Raw genomic sequence first — 11,021 nt, 5'->3', positions numbered from 1 at the left:
AAACCCTATTACTCTGGTTTGAATTTTGACAGAGTTATGTCCCTTTTATACTTGGATTTTTTTTAACTGGCAAAACTCTTATTCAGAGTAAAGCACTGAGAAAAGTCGAGCGCGCTGTCTTACGGACAGCTCTTGTTTTACAATTTCCTATAGGTAGGAAAAGTGGCGACTCGAATATTAAGTTATCTCACGAAACAGAGGTGTTTATTACCTGACTCGGGAACATACGTAGTGACAGTTCAATTGATGCAATTAGTTGGACTTGAAGCTGTGTCAAGTATTTATACGTTAAGTCCAGTATTTATACGAACTCGAAGTTTCGTGGAATCATCTCACGAAAATCAAGTTTTAATTACTGACTTTGGCGCATGCGAAGTGACAGTAAAATTTTGATTGAAACAATTACCTGGACTGGACTCGATGTTTTGTCCAGTATTTTTTGCGAAACGAGTCGTTATGATATCGTTAGAGTTCTTACACTATTATATCGGTACTGGTAGACAGAATTAATTGGAACTCTGTCGATTTCCTTGTCTTTACTGTATATCTTTAAAAAGAAAAATTAGGTTTCCGCTTGAGCTGACTGTCCTAAATATGGTTATCTAATTCAGCAAGTAGGATAAAGAGTTTAGTCCAATATCAATTAATAAAAATGAACAAAAATATTTAGTAGATAAGAAAATATTTTATAAATTATAAAACTACTAAGTATAGCTTTATTAATGTTTAAACATGAATTAAGAATAATATATTTACCTGTCTGGCACAATATCTAAACATAAAGTGGCAAACGTATTACGGATTTACCGGCTTAAATACATTAAAGAAACATATATGTATCATTTGCAGCAAAGAAGTGTCACGATTGGTAATCAAAACTGTTGCATATTTGAATACTGCATAAAATCTGCACATACTGCACAATTTATTCAGTGTTTAATTTTGTTCAAGAATGATTACCCTGCAAGTAGACGCCTTTCCTTTGTATTAATGCGCCATAAAAGAAAAATTTTATTGCTAACATAGGCTTAAGAAAGGTCAGTTCCCGAATGTTTCCTTGTGGTAATAACAAAGTTTCATGCAAGTTAAAATACTGTTGAACGGATATTATGCGCTTTGATTACGTTTAATTGAATGCTAGTACAAATCTTAAATTGTAGTCGTTATCATGTTTGTAGGGGAATATCAGAGAGTATCTGGACATATAAATGAATAACTCCAAATGTGGCTCCTTGGCTAATCTCGGTACTCTTAAGAATCCTCGATAAATAAAAGTGTGCATATAGCACGAGTATCCTCCATTCAACATTTTCTGTATAAAAACAATGTGGCTGTATAAACAAGAGTATGCAATATCAAGTATCTTTATCTTTATATATCAATTAAAATGTCATGAATATGTCCGTATTGTGCACGAACTAAGTGAATTGTTGTATTTTAGGCTTGATTGAGATGAATGTAAGGAAACTATACATAATATTATATGCTTTCATATGTGCACTCACTCTGTGTATGATAAGAGATATGTACGCACAAAAATACAACGTCTTGTTGTAAAGAAGTTGAGATAACAAAGAAAAACGTTAAGATTTCCTTTTTAATTCTTCAATGTCAGGCGCACATACTTTCTGAAAAATGCTCTCAGAGCATAAGTGAAACGTTATCAAAAGATGCAACCTAATTTAAATGCACATGTATTGCTTCAGACAGTCTGCAAAGGACATGTAAAGTTCAGAAACACAAACTAAAAATAGATGACATCAAACCTATGCGCCATATTTTAAGAGCAAACTAACGTTGAATTTTATTTGCATAAATTAGTCTGACAGTCTACAGCTTACAAGGCATTGTCATGTTTTCCTAGAAAGTGCACAAGTAGAAACTTAAAGGTCACTATTGGTAACAGTGCAAGAAATAGAAAATTAAAATATAAACGTGTCTAATCGCAGACTTTGTTTTAAACCTAACTTCATCACTGATTTTTGATCTTAGTATGAATGGATACATTTAAACCTCCAACACAGGATATCTGTACAGTAAAATTGTAATGTCTGATGAAAAGTTACCTAGTCATTTGAATTATTTAAGAATATAAAAACAAGTAAAATTGTAACAAAATTCTCCGAAACGCGGAAAACATGTGTAGTAATAGACAATGACTAGAGAAATGGATGGTCAACCAATATAAATCAATGCATGAGGACAACCGAATACGTGGGTAAATCTACATGTGATTTTGTGTTTTAATTCAAAAAAAGAAGGTTTGTTGTTCTTCCCATGATCTTATCATGAATTCAATATACCGAGTCTCGTGCTTCATACAGTGAAATCGCTCTGAATCTCGTTTAAAAACATATGAACCTTTTTGACAGTGAAGACACTTTCATTGCTTTTTACTATATAAGCGTACAGGAGTTTTATGTATTCAGCATTGTAATCTAATTGAAAAAGTGGAAACACCACAGGTCGTTCAACACGACAAAAATGAAAATTGAATGCTCGGTTTGATTGAGCCTGTTCATAGACGGTAATTGAAATGTATGCTACCCTCCAAGACTTCACTAGCAAAATGTCAGTTCCAATTATTCCAATGTAATGTACTTTACGGATAAACGAATATTTGTACAGTTACACGCCACTAACTACATGCAAAATAGAGGGTTTACGTGCAAAATAGAGGGGTTACATGCAAAATAGAGGTTTACATGCAAAATATAGGGGTTACATGCAAAATAGAGGGTTTACATGCAAAATAGAGGGTTAACATGCAAAATAGAGGGGTTACATGCAAATAGAGGGTTAACATGCAAAGAAGAGGGGTTACATGCAAAATAGAGGGTTTTTGCCATGTCAGAATTGAAATAATGGTAGGGCTTTTGCTTTAAATTGCTCAGAACGAAGTTATGTAAATAGTTGTTATAGTCGTGAACAAATTTCCTTTGTGCTAAATATTTTAATGGAGGACACTAAGTATCACTGCGGTATAAATGGGTGGCAAAATATTATGTTGTTGCCTTGAAAGTGGATAGCAATAGAATGATTATAAGATTGGTGCAGTAGAAATAGAACGATAATTATTTTCGTTCGATGAAAATGAGTAAGTGCGGTGGAAATGAAAAGCAATACAACAATTATTGTATTTGTGTAGTAGAAATTCGAAGCAATCAAACGATTACTGGAATGGTGCGGTAGAAATGGGTATTGATATGTTGATTCGCTGCCTGTGTATTGGACGTTTGTTGTTTCATTATCACTGGCAGGCTTTTAATACGGTTTTTCCCAGATTATCTTTCCGTAATCTGAACTTATGAGTCGCTACAAATGTGCAATACATTAATAAAAGTATCGCCATCATATCTGGTAGTACCACATGAACAATCTGGAATACAAACTTCTATTTGTTTAAAGCGGACAAAACTCACTCTTCTTATTTCAAGCATATCATAATTTTCTGATCAATATGTTTAAAGAGGGATATTCTTCTTTCTGAAATTTGTTTTTTTTCTCACTTAATGGCATTAATTTTGAAATGCTAAAAAAGAGGATTGTTCTGTCCACCTAGTCAAATTTAGCCTGGTATGTGAGTTTTCCGGAGTTTTGTCACACAAACCATTTTTTTTTTCAGATAAGAAGGAGTTGGTGGCGTATTAATGGATCTTTTTTCATTGGTTAAACTTATCTAACTAATTTCAAATTGAAAATACCTTACAAACAGTAAATACTTTTATAAGTTGTAAATAAAAATGCGACTTTTGAAGTGAAATGGCTCTATTTTAGATCTGTCTACATTTGAAAACAAATTACTTAAACTGGCTCATCGTAAAATTATTGGAAAACATAATAAAATAAAGCAATTTCTTTATTAAAGATATTCAAATTTATTACGAAATTATCTAATGAATCAACATCTACTCTGCACGTGGATAAACGTATTTAAATGTGCGTATACATCATTTGTTGTTGTTCATAGCAAAACACTCCTAGGATAACATTAAATATTAATTTGATAACAAGACATAATTTTTTCTATATGTGTTAAAGTATTATGTTCTTTTTAACATACTTAGTTTCAATGTCAACAAATAAAGATGTTGAATAAAACGATTGTAAATAGAATCCTAACTAAGATATTTTAACATAATTGCACCGTTGAATCCTTAAGTTATTGTTGTTGCTAAATTTCTAATAAGACAGTTGGCTTCATATCATCATATCATCGTCATACTTCGACATTGAATTATTGTTGTTTCCATTAGGAACTTTTTAATGTTAAATACTTTATGACTGTCGCCGTAGATTGATTACCTGTTATTGGTAATCATCTCGTAAACCTAATATACCAAATTCGTTGCAGACACGTGTGTGCTGCTGCCTGAAACAAGAAGTAGGAATTTGTAGTTTCAAGTAAATTTCCTTTTTGTCAAGATTTTGGCTTCGAAGACCCACTCTGTCGCTTTGTTCATGCGGCCATTAATATTGGACCAAAAAAAAAAAGCTAAATACTTAAAGATAGATGGAAGGCCATGGGAAATGAATACAGTTCCGAATAATATCCGCGCAGTCTTGTCAGGATCCATGCTGTTCGCTTTCAAAGTCTATTGCAGTTAGAGAAACCGTTAGCGAACAGCATAGATCCTGACTATACTGCGCGGATGCGCAGGTTGGTTTGGATCCATGCTGGTCGCAAAGCCACTATGTTGGTTTTCACATGGCGCGGCTCATTTATCAAGATTATATGAAGGATTCTGCTTGCACCTTTTGACATTTCACCTGTTTCCGGTTTTAGATTTTCTTTGAAATGCTATATATGGTGAATTATGCAAACGGTTATGAATCGTTCTCTGATAATCAAAATTAATGCTTTATTGTATACATGTTAGTGCAGAACTTCTTTCTATTGAGGTTAGTCAACAACTGGTTTAAACATAGTTTACTGTATATCCTTACATACAAGTTCACCTCTACAATATTCAAAATAAACACAAAAGGGTTATGTAACAAGTTCTAGCAGCGATCAAGAACTATTCTCCCCTTTTCAAGAAATGTAGCCATTATACGCTTGATACATAAAACTAAATGTTACAGAATTTGTGAAAAATTTTAACATAGAAAAAGAAAATAGAGAAAGAAAGTGAAAACAATACTAAAAGTACTAATCGTATATTATGCACAGATGTATATTAATTATTGTTCCATCTCTTGAGATGGAACACTTAGAATGGGTAAGTCACACTTGACTGAGTACTGACCTTGAAAGCTGTTGTCATTACAAGCTGGCCAATCATACTCCGTGACCTTAGAAATAACCTCTGACGTTTAAATTATTCTTTCCTAATTGAGGCGACTCCCTGGTTGAACGCGCTCTGCAGATTACACATTAATAAACCCGGGGATGGGAAAGTAGAGTTGTTGAAACTGGCCAAACATCTCATTTGTCACAAAGGTTAACAAACGTCGTTACCTTCGAATGCATGTTTAATAATGTGAAAACAAACCCCATTGCGACCCTCTCATTGTGCACAACAAAGTCATGAATCGAATGCCCGGATGTTTAGGACAGATACTACTAAATTACAGCCATGAATTATTTGATTAATGACCGCTAAATTTGTTGTGTGCGAGGTCGAAGACTGTTAGCGCATCAAATCACGGTGGCCCAAATCACTAGTTAATTAAGATCCCATCACCAGCTATTGAAGGGATGAACATTTTTCAAAAAGTAACTGATTAAAACCAAACACTTGCGTATAATATCCATTTTACATGTTAGAAAAAAACACACCAAGTTCCGTAAAATATCCACTATTCATTGTCCGCTATATCATCTCTATAAACTTCTCAAAAAATCTACATGCGTGTACGATTTTCCAATAACATGTGGACATTACGAGTTTAAATCGGGTCAACGTGTACAGCCAGTGTTTCTTAATTGCCGTATTTACTCAGCTAAAAGTGGTAACGGATTTACTTTGTTGTTGGATTTAACAACTTATTTTAGCGTAATTACTGTGGAAATAGCGGACTTGACATTTTTTTCAGGCAGTAGAAAACACCATAGATCTTTTTTTCAAAATTTTAGTTTTTTTTTGTATTGTGGTACAGATATAAACGCCCCCTTGGTGCAAATGTAACCCGGGGGCGCTTAAACGGGGGTTATGGAATGCCAATAAGGTAGAATGGTCTTGTCATTGCGTCCAATCCTAGTGTTCCACACACTGAGTGATGACCAATATTTAAAGAAGAAATTGCAACCAAAATTTACAAGATGATCATTATATATTTATATAGATGTACTACATTATACTATATTACTTGCAACGCCAAAATATATATGACATCAAAATAAAAGACCTAAATATTTGCTAACTGTTGCTTTTCGTAGCGGAATGAAAAAGTTTGCTACTATACAGTGCTACATATTGTGATATGTCTTCAAGCTATTTTATGTTTTGTTTTTAAATACTCCGAATTCTTTCGGAATATATATGTTCCCACTGACAAATTCACATCACAATTCTTAAATACCGTATGAACTCACGGAAAGAGAGCCAGCCAAATTAATTATGCACACATTATCAACAGTAGTCATATGTGGAAAGAATTATGAAATTATATTTTCCATTTTTAAAATTCAATGTTCCGTTTATGATTGTTGCAATACGGCCGCAGTATAACTGTAAAATGTTTCAGCGGAGTTTCCAAAACACCTCATCATCGGATTGACACTAACACCGGCAGCTTCCCATGGTAACGAATTGGTCGAAAACTGGCCTTGACCGCAATACACATGAACAAAGTCACATGATGAAGGTGCGCATTGTAAGGCTTCGCAGCAAACGCTTGAAAAATTAGCGGTCATCTTGTAGGCTATTTCAATTTCATTACCCCCAGGAAAATCTGCATTATATCTGCCAAGGAAAGAAATAATGTATTACAAATGTACATATATTGTTGACATTTTAGAAATGAACCATAAACGGGTAATTTAGTATTAAATTATATTACAGAATGTTTATAACTATTGTCCGCCTTTGTATTAAATTAGGGACTGAACACATGTTGATATTTTTATGTGCAAACAAGTTTGCCCGGTATGAATTTTCAAAATAAAATAATGATAAAAAAAACTTGAAAACTGTGAAATTCAAAAAGACGAAAAGAAGACTTTATTCCTAGAAGAAATTGTTTCCAGAATACCGGGGCTTGCTCAATTAAGATAATAACGCATTGCTCCATCATGAAAGATAAACGCTTTGCTCCATGGAAGTGAATAAACGCGTTGCCAACTTAGAAATAATAAATGCATTGCTCCATGAAAGAAAATACACGCATTGCTCCATGAAAGAAAATAAAAAACGAACTGTTCTATGAAATACTGAACTTACTATACGGAAGATAATAAACACATTTCTCAATGGGAAACAGTAAATGCATTGCTCTAAGGAAAAACTCGGAATTTCATTATCAAGTCGAGTACAATTATGAATTATATTTAAGATGACCACCACTTTCTAAATGACATCCTTAAATTGGGGGAAAAAGTTTTATACATACAGGCGAGTGAAAGGACACATACATCTAAAGTAATATTTCAAGTACAACAATAAACATTCAGATGACTTCTTCCGTATTAAAATTTATTGCCATATTTAAGGCAACCATTTTGAAAAAAATGCGGCTTTTGACGATATTTTGTATGAACAGAGTTTTTCCGACAGCTTCTCGTCTCTGACACATTCATTCTCTCGTCAGTATTGACTAAAATGGCTTTCAGAGTATATTGCTTACCAATATTCGCGCACAAGAGATCTACATCGGATACATTGAATACATATTGACACTCTGTGTGGATATTTTACATTATTTGTGCGTAGTCATTCTACATGTTGAATGTGGCATTTTGCATAATCTTTCAATTAACGTCTTAAATAAAAACTTTCGTTTTAAAATCAACGCCAATTTTTAAATATAAAAATCAATCTTGAAATCAAAATTAGTATTGAACTGTCTTACATGCATTCTGTTCCTGGTCGTTTTAACACTGCCCAGCAACCAACTCTACCTTCAACAACCGTAAGTGAAAACAAAGCAGCAATGACGTAAAACAGTGCCATTCTTAAAACAATAAACACAGTAGTTCACAATTCAGCTCAGAAAATATACAAATACAAGTAAAATAATGTAAAACGTTTCATTAAAGGTATTTTGAAATTAGTTTACCTGAGAGATGAAGAAAGAACCAATTTACTTGTTGCTTATAAATGCTAGAGAAAATCTGCATCCTATCTATTATATAGATATTTTAGGCTGCATAGAATGCTTGTGGCAAGGTTATTAATTATGTATGTTTATTGTCACGAAAAGAGAAGAATACACACTTATTATTTATATTATTTACAACATGACAGTGTTGTTTTTCCCTAGATAACAGTACTACTTAATAATTCTGTTTAACATGAAAATAATGTTTCCACTTATCATTTACATGCTTTCAGAAAATATATTACATTTAACTACACTGAACAGCAAAAGAAACTATCCAGACGTATAACTGGCGCATTTTTAAATAAAAAAACTTAAATTCATAAATTTGACATGTTTTCTTCATACCACATTACACTTGAAGAACTTTAAAAATCGATCAACTGTGAAGTTAGTAGTCCCACAATAGCCCTTGGCGAGGCGTATGTTTTCCGTGGCTATTTTATAAAGACATTGTATTCGAAATCATTCGTCCTCATGTGGGGAAGTTGGCAGTTACTTGCGGAGAACACATTTGTACTGGTACAGAATCGAGGAACAATGGTTACATAACTGAAATAATGTTGAAAAAAACCAACAACAACAACAAAAAAAACGGCGTTAAACCCAAAACAAAACAAATACAAATACTTTATTATACTAGCCTATACTAGTATATTCACCTAAAGTTTAACTAATTCAACTGCCTTTGTCTTATTATATGAGGACATGAAATGTAGAAATACGCCTTTTTATTATGTCAACTACGTTAAGGTAGCTCAGTTTTTTTCATCAGAATACACTATGAAAATACAGCAAATAGGTTTTATATTGAAGTCTATAGGAAAATCATCATTGTGACGACATTTTCGCGAATAGAATGTATTCTACAATGTAGATTTTAATGAAACTTTTCACAGTCGTACAAATATAGTCTTGAATATGGTGAATAAAATTTGTAGGTCCATGTACTTTCTTCCAGCCTTTTTTCTATGTCATCTAGATAAATGACGGTATGTCATTATGTCCGGTTTATCGAACGTGCAGAATAACATGACCGCGTCTGGAATCAAACCCCAGACAGCCGCCTCAATAAAGACATTTTCCCGTTGTCGTAGCGGAATTTGTAAATTATGACTTCAAAATATAGATATACAGTCAAACCTGTCTTAAACAGCCGGCCAAGGGAGCAGCATAATCTGGCTGCTAAAGGCAGGTGACTGCTTTAGAGAGGTTGAAATAAGAACATAAAGTCAATTTTGGACGTTCGCTGATTGGCTGCTTAAGGCAAGTGGCTGCTTAACAGAGGTGACCTCTCAGGTAGGTTCCAACTGTATATAATCCAGACAGTTTACATGGAGTAAAGCAACGCTTTTCGATTTTCATCGTAAAAAGTAGTAAAAACAGCAAATGTCGTATAACTCTCCACAACATATAGTTTGTCAGTAATTGAACGTCTGAAAGCCTTCTTACAAAATATAGCACATATTTCAAGATATATAAAAAATATCTTTTGTTGTCGAACGATCTTCAGCCTCTTTAAGTGCTTTTAAATATGGATTGCCACACTGTCTCTAGAATATTTCTATATAATTAACGTTAATGTTAATTTAATTTGTTAAAAACCTTAAGGAAATTGTAGTGAAAATATCAAGTAAACATTCCTTTAAGCGTACTGTTCTAAATTTTGAAGACAAAATGAGGTTAAAAACTGTTAACAGCTAGTTGATATTCATGTAAATCTTGTCATTCTGACTTAAATACATGTGTACAATAAAACAAATAGTGGTTTGCAATTTGAAGATGCAATCCTCGATTCAAGTTTTCTTCCTCCTGGAGCAGACTTAGCCGTAAATATTAAGTAAATTGAATTAAATATTTTTAACGGAACGAATGATAGAACATTCATCTCTCGCAAAATACGCAAAACTACACGTCATAACCTTGTTCTGGCTGCCGTAACTTAAATGACTTTGTTTTGTGCTTGTTGCGTCAATTAAATGTCAAATTGAAAATCTACGCACTGACTTTCGACAGAACTGATGACGTCACGAAATGTTCGTACAACATGGTTAATTTTGAATATCCATACCAACATTTTGTATATTTAAATTTATAAATTTAATTGAATTATATATTTAAATTCAAAAAACTGTCAATAAATAATTATTGATTCTATACTACCCTTTTGTTTTCAAAATGAAGAGTACCAGTGCAATGATGGGTAAAATATTGGGTACAGGGGTACCCATTTGAAACTTGTGTGTATAACTCATCTTCAGATTGTGTTAGATTAATATTTGAGCCGCGACATGAGAAAACCAACATAGTGGCTTTGCGACCAGCATAGATCCAGACCAGCCTGCGCATCCGCGCAGTCTGGCCAGGATCCATGCTGTTCACTAACGGTTTCTCTAATTGCAATAGGCTTTGAAAGCGAACAGCATGGATCCTGACCAGACTGCGCGGATGCGCAGGCTGGTCTGGATCCATACTGGTCGCAAAGCCACTATGTTGGTTTTCTCATGACGCGGCTCATATGGTTTAATTTATGTCAGATCAAAAGAAAAAAGTACGGATAAAGAATATATTAAAGTAAAAGTTGAGTCCATGGCATTTTGGCATTTCATTTTATGAAATAAGAGGTTGAAAAATTCATTTAACGATTTCTGGTTAAGTTTCAATACGGGGTTCGTTTCAGCTTAAAAGATCCGTAACAACGTACAAACATCTTCGAAGCTTGCAGTAATCGAGCAAGTTCTTATCTTACCTAATACTAA

At 33.5% G+C, this 11,021-nt stretch overlaps 1 protein-coding gene across 1 annotated transcript in view; it reads right to left on the bottom strand.

Annotated features, from left to right (window-relative positions):
• The window catches only part of LOC123532242 (insoluble matrix shell protein 3-like), a 13,329-nt gene extending 5,087 nt beyond the window's left edge, over window positions 1-8,242 (bottom strand). The window contains exon 1 of the mRNA XM_053517310.1: window positions 8,221-8,242. The gene's annotated coding sequence lies outside the window, so the exon portion shown is untranslated. The remainder of the gene's footprint in view (window positions 1-8,220) is intronic.
• Between the last annotated feature and the right edge of the window lie 2,779 nt (window positions 8,243-11,021).

The sequence above is a fragment of the Mercenaria mercenaria genome, chromosome 11 (assembly GCF_021730395.1).
Source record: "Mercenaria mercenaria strain notata chromosome 11, MADL_Memer_1, whole genome shotgun sequence".
Lineage (NCBI taxonomy): Eukaryota > Metazoa > Mollusca > Bivalvia > Venerida > Veneridae > Mercenaria > Mercenaria mercenaria.
Note: the sequence above shows the minus strand (reverse complement) of the source record. Positions and strands in the feature narration are given on the sequence as shown.